We start from the raw sequence: 8764 nt of genomic DNA, 5'->3' as shown, positions 1-8764 counted from the left end.
AGAACCCTGAGCTTTCAGGACAGACCTTGAGCTCTAGGTTTGTGTTTCTGAACTCCCATCTACTTGCAGAGCTGGGATGCCTTTTAACCTGTTATGATCATGACAGCAGAGTTTGAACCTCAAAACACACCAGAGAAATATGGTCCTCATTATAATCATGAAAAATCTATTTCTTAGCTAGACTCTGTAAAGAGAAGAGGGTAATTCTAGAGTATCTTTCCCCCAGCCTATGCAGGCACAGATAGGTGTACACAGAGAATTATAGAGAACAATCAGGAAAACATCTACAAACAAATTGTTCTTTTGCTAGTTTAAAAAAAAAATGTCTGGGGGGATGCTAAACGTGCTATTTCACTCTTCTTTTTTTCCTTCCTTCCTTCCTTCCTTCCTTCCTTCCTTCCTTCCTTCCTTCCTTCTGTATGAAATTCAGTATGAAAACTCCGTATGAAAATTCAGTGATCATGCAGAAAGGTGAGGCTGTCAAAGATGCAGAAAATAAGCAATGTATATGGGCACAATCATAAACAAGTCAGTTACATCATGCCATCTATAGCTCTGGGAATATTAAGGAAGAGGAAGGAGAAAGAAGTAAGGAGAAAAGATGAGATGGCCATGACATGTCATTCTCCAGATTCCATACAAGTATTGTAGTCAGTGACTCAGAGCACCTGTATTTACCTGCACTGACCTCACTCAAGACTAACCCTAGCTACAATCAGTCTCCAAAGAGGAGAGGGTCACAGGGCCCCACCCTGACTGTGGCAATAAGTCAGTTTTAGGAGAAGGGGAAATCACCGTGCTTAGTTGCTTAGTTGTGTCTCATCTGCTGAGACCAGCAGGTTCCAACACAGTTCCAAACCCAGGGTCTCACAGATGATCCTGATTAATCATGATGGGTCACAAAACAAAATGAATCGAAATGAATATGAGAGAGAGAGAGAGAGAGAGAGAGAGAGAGAGAGAGAGAGAGAGAGAGAGAGAGAGAGAGATTAGTTGGAAGTATGGGCCAGAATTGTAGGGAGTGGGGAATTACAGTGTGCACTACTTATTAAATTCAGTTTGCGTATTCTACATCGTCCCTACTTCCTTCAGGCATTTGCTATTGTTTTGTTGCCCACAACCATTTTTTTCCTATTTTGAGTTCATTAACATACTTTACAAACTTTGACCTCCTTGAACATGACTCTGGTTTTCAGTTCTGTATATTGGATATTTAAGCTCCTTTCCTTAGGGGATACAGATATGATTAGTGTTTAGAGGCAACAGTGTTCAATTTTTGTTTTACTTTGTTTTGGGAAAAGGATCTGAGTGAGCATCAGAATTTACTCCATGTGTGTGCATCAGAATTTACTCCTGTGTGTGTGTGTGTGTGTGTGTGTGTGTGTGTGTGTGCTGGTATTCCAAGGAGGGGAAGTTAGAATAACATATCTGATGGGATCAGAACCCATGTTGGAGGTCAGATACTGGATGCATCATCCTATTTGATCCAATTCTGGTCAAGCCTGGCAACAAGTATAGGGGAGGCTGAGAGCAAAGATCAAGTCCAGGTCTGGCTGCTGGAGCTGTCTGGCAGGCTGCCCAAGACTGAGTGGGAGGAGCTGTTCCTGATGGGTGGACACCCCTGCCTGAGCAGATGATTTGGGAGGACGGGGGGCGGGGGGGGGGGGAAAAAAAAAAAACCCGCGGGGAGGTTTGGGAAGAAAATTAAAAAAAAAAAAAAAAAAAAAAAAAAAAAAAAAAAAAAAAAAAAAAAAAAAAAAAAAAAAGGCCTATAGTAAGCGGGTTTAAAGGAATCGCATAACCGGAAGTGGGCTATGTTGGGCGGGTCCAGGAGGAGCTTCTCTAAGAAAACAAGTGTGAGTGACAGGAAATTCCACCTTTCCCTGAAGAACTCAGGGAGCCACACGGTCTGGAAGTGGGGTTGGAAGAACCCGGCCGTGTATTAGGGTCCCCGAAAACTTCCTTAAGACTCAGGTGCCTCTGGGAACATTTTGGAAGCGTCAGCAGCCCAGCAGCGGGAACCTCCCAGGTCAGAGGGGCTTGGGGGCTGGGAAAAGGGTGGGAGCGGAGGAGCAGGGGTGTGTTTTCCTCCGCGGCTCTTAAGGACGCCGCTTTCTTAATTCTGCTGTGGTTATTTTAGCGTTGTCGGGAAGTTCGAGATCCTATGAACTGGGGGTTTATCGTGATGTTTTCATTTATCTATTGGTTGCCAGAATATTTTCCGAAAATAATCTCGTAGAGCATTTGCAGAATCTGCAGTTCGCACGCAGAGTTCTCTTTGCTCCAGCAGTTATAAAGCTCCTCGAATTCAAATTCACTCATGCTTTCTTAACTCCCCTGTTCCACCATTTCCTATTCAAGAGAGTGGCCATTGGCCCGGAGAATGGGCATCCTCGGAGAGTTTTGCAGATATTAGTCATATGAAGAACCAATTGAGATTTGATTGAGTTAGAAAATATACATGACTAAGCACCATAGTTACAGCTGTGAACTTTAAATATTACTGGGCAAAGCTTTACTCCCCGTTTTGGTTTTGGTTTTGGTTTTTTGGTTTTTTGTTTCCATCTTAGATGTACACACTCTGTGATGTAAATACTGCAGTCAGAAAGTGTCTTTATATGTTGAGTTACAACTGAAAACTGAGGACATGACTGCTCTAAGGTATGGTTGAGGAGAAAATTTAATACGTTATGTTAATCCTGAGATTTGCCTGAGACAAATCAGTACCACCATTTGGGCAAGTATTATTAAATATTAAATACTGACCAAGCTATGGACTTTGGCCTCCTGCTACAGGAGTTTATAAAGACAAACCTGCATACATTCCCATGAGAGTTTGTTATTTTTCCAAGAGCTACAACTCCCAGCATTTTAGGAAGTTATTTGGTTCTTGGGTAGGCAGTGCTTACATGTTAATTTTGGGCTTCACAGTATGAGAGAACAGCCAGAGGTATCTGGAAGGGTCCAAACTTAACCTGGCCGTGACTTGGGGGTGCGAAGGGGGAGTTAGGGAATAGGAGGCTCCCAAGAGAGGAACTAGGTGCCAAGGAAACACCTATCCAAAGATGTCCACTATGATATGTTAATAGGCACCTCAGTTAGCCATTATTCCTAAGTTCCTTTGATATCTAACAAGGCCACACCAGTATGCATGCTGTGGAAGGGCAATGTCAAGCCACCTTATTGTTATAGATAGAAAACTCACTATAAATTAAATAAAATTAGAAAGCCCTTTTTGAATAATTATGATTGCTCACTTACATCAGAAACGTGTCTCCTGAGTTCAAGAAAAGCACATGTGGCCAAACTGTTCGTTATTTCATGGTTTGTTGATATTGGATTCTGTGACTGTGGACTTCTTACCTACACCCTGCAGTCAGGGCTCTTTTTCAGAGATCTCCTTTTGGAAAAGTGCATCAGTTTGGATTCTGTGAGTCACAGTAGTTTTCGTGGAGTCTTCCTTGGGGTTCTTGGGAAAAGAACTCCTCAGAATGTGTGTGAACTGTGTGTGAATGAGTCTCACACCTCATAGAATAGAGTAAAATCCTCAAAGAAAAGAGACATTTTTTTCATGTTATTTTGTCTTTCCTTCATGTTTATCCTCTTGGGAAGTGTCAGCATCTTTCATATTTTGTGGCATGAAAAGTTCCAGGTGCTTTCTGAAGAATCTCTTCTCCATATGCAGGTCTGCACTGCTCAGCCAGATCTGCTCACCAGCGACTCAACTAAGAGCCCTGGATGGTGAAGAGAGAGGAGACTATAGTAAGGAATCCAGGTATGTTAGAGGAACTGAACAAGGGGTGAGGTGGGCCTTAAGTGACAATAAAATGAGAATGTGACATTGGTTTTTCCAGATTCTATTTCATTAATCATTCAGGAAATTTTCACTGAGAATAATATTAGATATTGTAAAATGGATTTCTCCTTATAGGTTGTACAGTAAACAGTTTTTTTCAGTATTAATTAGCTATGGATCTCTGAATTAACTGTTGCCCATTAACAAGTTTCTTTGACATAGACTGAAAGCAGCACCAAGCTATCTGTGTGACCAAGCCATTTGCACATGTAGCAAACGTCAGAAGTGAATTTTCTTCTAGGGCCTGAGGTTTCCACTATAACCCATGTATTTCACACACATACACTCCATACCCCATATGGAGCTAGTCTCAGATTGAACCAGAAAATCTTCTGTTACCCACAAGTTTTCTTGGCACTATGGCACCAATGGACATGGCCTTGCATGGCAGATTGAGATTGGAGCACACAGCATACTATAGCTGGGTATGGACATTGATACCTCTGTCCCCTCTGCAGAGCAGTTTTTGACACCATGAATGCAACCACCAGGCTGTCCAAGACATTTGTAGACAGTGTGAGTAGTCTAATCTGAGGTGTTTGGTTTTTTTGTTTTTTGTTTTTTTTCTTTCAAGAAGGTCGACTTTTTTCTGCCTATGTCATATTGTCCTCTTTAAGCATGTCTCCGACCTTGAATTGTGTACTGAGTATGCTCTGAGTTAGTTCTGATTAGAGCACAGTAATTCCACTTGTCCTTTGTTTTGTACTCTGCATTAGCTGTGCCTCTGTTCCTGTCCTATGTTTCATCTGTTCTCACATTCTTGAGGGCTTTTATATTCAGCAAATGTCGTAATGTTACAGAGCTTTCATGTGTCTGTTGACATAGTCATTTTTCTTTTCTCACTGACTCTACATCTTTAGAGTCTGACATTGATTAGTTCGTAGGTGTTAAAATAGTCTTGCATTCTGGATGTGAACTCACCTTTGCTTCCATTTCTGTGTAATATAGAGACCTTGTCTATGTAGATCCTAAAAACTGGTCTGGTTTTAGGTAATAATCTCCTTTAGGCAGATCTCCTAAGGTTTGCTTTTGGAAAGGAGAATTCCGTATAATCTCGTCCTCAGATGCTGTTAGAGAAAACTCCCTGCTTCAGTATCAGCACCTGCTTGATGCGGGTTCTAGTTTTATGATGTAGGAGGTTGATTTATTCACTTGTTTCTAGGAACTCTTCAATTCTTCTTCAATTCTGACTCCTTCATGTATGACTCTTTCCATAGCCCTGCATAAGGTAACACTGACATCCCCACATAGATTGTGTCATGTGGATTATATCAGTACAAATTTTCTAGAGATAATGCTTGATATAGTGCACAAGCCATCTATTTGAAAGCATTAATTAATGTCTCTTCTAATTACTTTGTTCTCTTCTTATCTTTCAGAGGTGGAAGGCTACCCCACTCCATGTTTTTCCTTTCCCTGTAGCTATGTTTTATATAGGTAGAGATTTTCAAGAGAGGTTTTATTAGACAGAATTCCAGTTATTTCTTTAAAATATTATTTAAGTGTGGGAGTATACATCTTCATTTTTTATGTGTACTGTATTTATTTATGAAGCCCATTGAGCCCTGATATAGTCATTAAACCCATGGCACAGGAGACACACAAAATCATAATTTGCCTTGTGTGTAGAGAGAATTAGATTATTTCTATTCAGAAACAGTGAGTACCCTTTTGCCCTAGAGACATTACTCCAGCCCCTACATTTAAATTTCTGGTGCTCTTTCACAATGGAGCCAGAATTTAACACTGAGTTCTATTTTATTGAAAAATGAAGGAAGAGTCAAAAATGATATTTACCTATGTAACTTAAAATCATGTTAGATGATTGAGCTCAAAAAGTGAAGAAAAAATTAGAGCTTGAAATCAAAAGATTCAGATTTCAAATTGAGCAATAATATTCATAAATAATGAAGAGTTAGTATAATTCCTACACAACTTAGTACATTTTTTTTCAATCACAGAAACTCTTTCTCCTTCATCTGAATGCATTGTCATATATGCATTTATTTAGATAGATATTTCTAACTATTTTGTAGTGAAATCTCATGGAATTACTGAAATTTTTATCTATCTGTAGTGGCTGTGTCACCTTTTAGAAAAGTTAGATAGTATTAATGCTAACTTTTCTGTTTACTTCATGGTTGTTAGATATTGTTATAAAATAATGGCATAATGTATTTGATTCTATGTGTTGTTTGTCATGTTCTATGTATGCACTAGTGTTATGCTCCTTACTGTCTCAAGGAAAAAAAAACAAGGCTGACAGCTGTAGAATTTGGAAGCACAGTTTTAATCACTGTAATTTACCATCTGAGATGTGACACTGGTATCCTACTTGAGATCAACAATAGAGTTCTTAGATGTACATTCCTGCATCTAGAACTCAAGTGTTTACCCTATATTCCCTGAACCTTTGCTGATTATGAGACTATCATATCATCCTGCTTTAGAGAGAAAAGAAGATGCAATATATAACTATTTTAAAAAAAATAAATTTTATTAAAATTATATTTTCCTTTTATTTATGTGTGTTAGTATATTTGCCTAAATATATGCATGTGTGCTATGTAGGCCTCATGCCTGTAGAGTTCAGAGTAGAGGACTGGATCCCATGGAACTAGACTTAAAATCTGTTGTGTAGCTTGGGAATGGAGGCGCACACGCACTGAGGAGGCAGAGGCAGTTGAATCTCTGAGCTCCATGCCAGCTTGGTCCAAAAAAACCTCTGGCTTGTAATTCATCCATGCACTCTTCATTTCAGACTCTACCTCCTTTTTTCTAGAAAAGGTACAGCATTGTATCTAGGCCTCAGGATCTCAACTGAGCATATTAGAATAGTTAAGCAGGTGAGACCTAACTGCAGACAGTTGGACAGGATTTTAGGTGATCAATATTCTCACACAAAGGTGTGCGTGTAACTTAGAAAACAGGTTCACATGGATTGGATGAATAAATTTGAAAGATACATTTTTACCTCGGTACGAATGTAAAGCCTTTGTAGGTGATAATGAAAATTGCTGTAACTAGATATTATGACAATTAATTAAAAAAAAAAAAACCACCATGGTATTTAGCAAATAAAGGATCTGTTTCTTATCCAAGACAACAGGGCACACATGGAAAAGAAATGTACTATATGTACAAGGTAAAATGAAATTTTATGAAATGTGACTGAAAAAATCAGATACTGTTTTTTAGTATTGATGACTGATGAAATTCCATTTTAACCTAGGTGCCCACCAGCCATTGGCTAGGACTCCAGTCCCTGCAAGATAAGCTTCCAGTAATAACTCTGAGTAATAGTGTTTTGCGCCAGATATGCATGTTCTGTATTATCCTGGTGGCAGCTGAGGTTAGGAAAAAAACCTCAAGTTGTAGTCAAGTTTTCTGTTATCATTTTGGTTCTTGCGTCTATGCTTGGCATTGTTTGTAGAAGAGTTACATTAATTTTAGCTTTGTAGTTTTGGCACCTTGATATGAAATTTTAAGAAGAATTCCTATCTTTGTTCCTGAGACAGAAACTTGGAAAAGAGCAATAAGAAGAATGACTGCTTCTTTGGTAAATGCTCCCCAGGTCAGTGTCCTATTCACCTTTCTTTGAAAGTCATTTTTATTATTGAACTCATTCAAAACTTTAATTCTTTACATCTGGTAATGTTATCTAAAGTGTATTTTCAATGATTTATTCTCCTTTTATCCTGATAGTCAAAATTATGTCTTTAGATCTTTCACTTATATGGCACAGCCTTTTCCCATTGTATTTAAGCTGGATTTTATACTGTGAGGACATAAATTTCCATGGACTTCAGACCTGGAATTCTGAAAATTGTCTATTCTAAATGATGCTCAAAGAATATATTGATGGGGATTTCTTCATATGATACACTTGTATCCTTGTATATTGTTGAGGAAGGAATGTCTCTTGTGCCACATAAATTTCTTTTCAGGAATGGTCATGTTTCCAGAAATAGGTTTATGAATGATGCACAAATATATAGACAGCATTGAACAATATATGGAAGAGTAGAACGATAAGTATGACTATCTGTCTTTAATCCTAATAGTAAACATGTCAGCTCCCTAGAGGAACAGAGGATGGAAGGAATATTTTGATNACTCTTCCATAACATTGATTTGTCTGTGAGGTGATGAAGGTTGCAGTATTATGGTGTCTTTCTTAGGCATCTTATGTTTGTTACACAGTGATCATGGGTGGGTTGATACTAGAAATCTATTTATTTCAAGAGAGGTTCTGCTCAATGCTCAATGGTAAGTTTTTAATAGATGATTATTTTCTCTATTTAACTTTATATCATGTTTTAGATTTGGCATAAGCACTATTGTCTCCAACTTTACGTTACATCATGTGGACTGTATTAGTAAAAATCNTCTAGAGAGTATTGACTAGAGAGTATTGCTGTGCTTAAGCCGTCAGTTTTCAACCATAAACAGACGTTCTTCTTAATTTATTCTCTTAATTTCTTTAAGAGGAAGAATACTCACTTCACCTGTATTTTTCCTCTTTTAGAATCTACATATTATATAGGGGGAAATTCTAAGCAATATAATGAGGTTTCTATTTTCCTTTATAATAATATTTTATTTAAGTATAAGACTGTTCATCTGCATTTTTTATGTATACTGCATGAGCTATTATGCCCCTAGGTCCCTGTATTCAGCACCAAACCATTGGAGGTGAAGTCAGGCATTGTAGTGACTTGCCATGTGTGTAGAAAGAATTGAATCAGGATTCTATGGAGAAATAATAAGTTCCTTTGCCTCTAAGTCATTTCTCCAGGCCGTAGTTTTACATTCTGATGCACATTTGTCACAGAGGTACTGTATAACTTTGTGTGTTCTAGTTTTTGAAAAGCAAAGGAAGAATTATAGTTAATATTTATCTATGTA

The 8764-nt window shown here is 38.3% G+C and overlaps 1 long non-coding RNA gene across 1 annotated transcript; it reads left to right on the top strand.

Annotated features, from left to right (window-relative positions):
- Window positions 1–1857: 1857 nt before the first annotated feature.
- Window positions 1858–8710, top strand: LOC115029732. The gene is made up of 3 exons (XR_003835285.1): window positions 1858–2029; window positions 3686–3775; window positions 7375–8710. It is a non-coding gene; the product is annotated as an uncharacterized LOC115029732 (long non-coding RNA).
- Window positions 8711–8764: the final 54 nt, after the last annotated feature.

This window comes from Mus caroli, chromosome 17, assembly GCF_900094665.2.
Source record: "Mus caroli chromosome 17, CAROLI_EIJ_v1.1, whole genome shotgun sequence".
Lineage (NCBI taxonomy): Eukaryota > Metazoa > Chordata > Mammalia > Rodentia > Muridae > Mus > Mus caroli.
The sequence above is the reverse complement of the archived record's forward strand: the minus strand, read 5'-3'. Positions and strand labels throughout refer to the sequence as shown.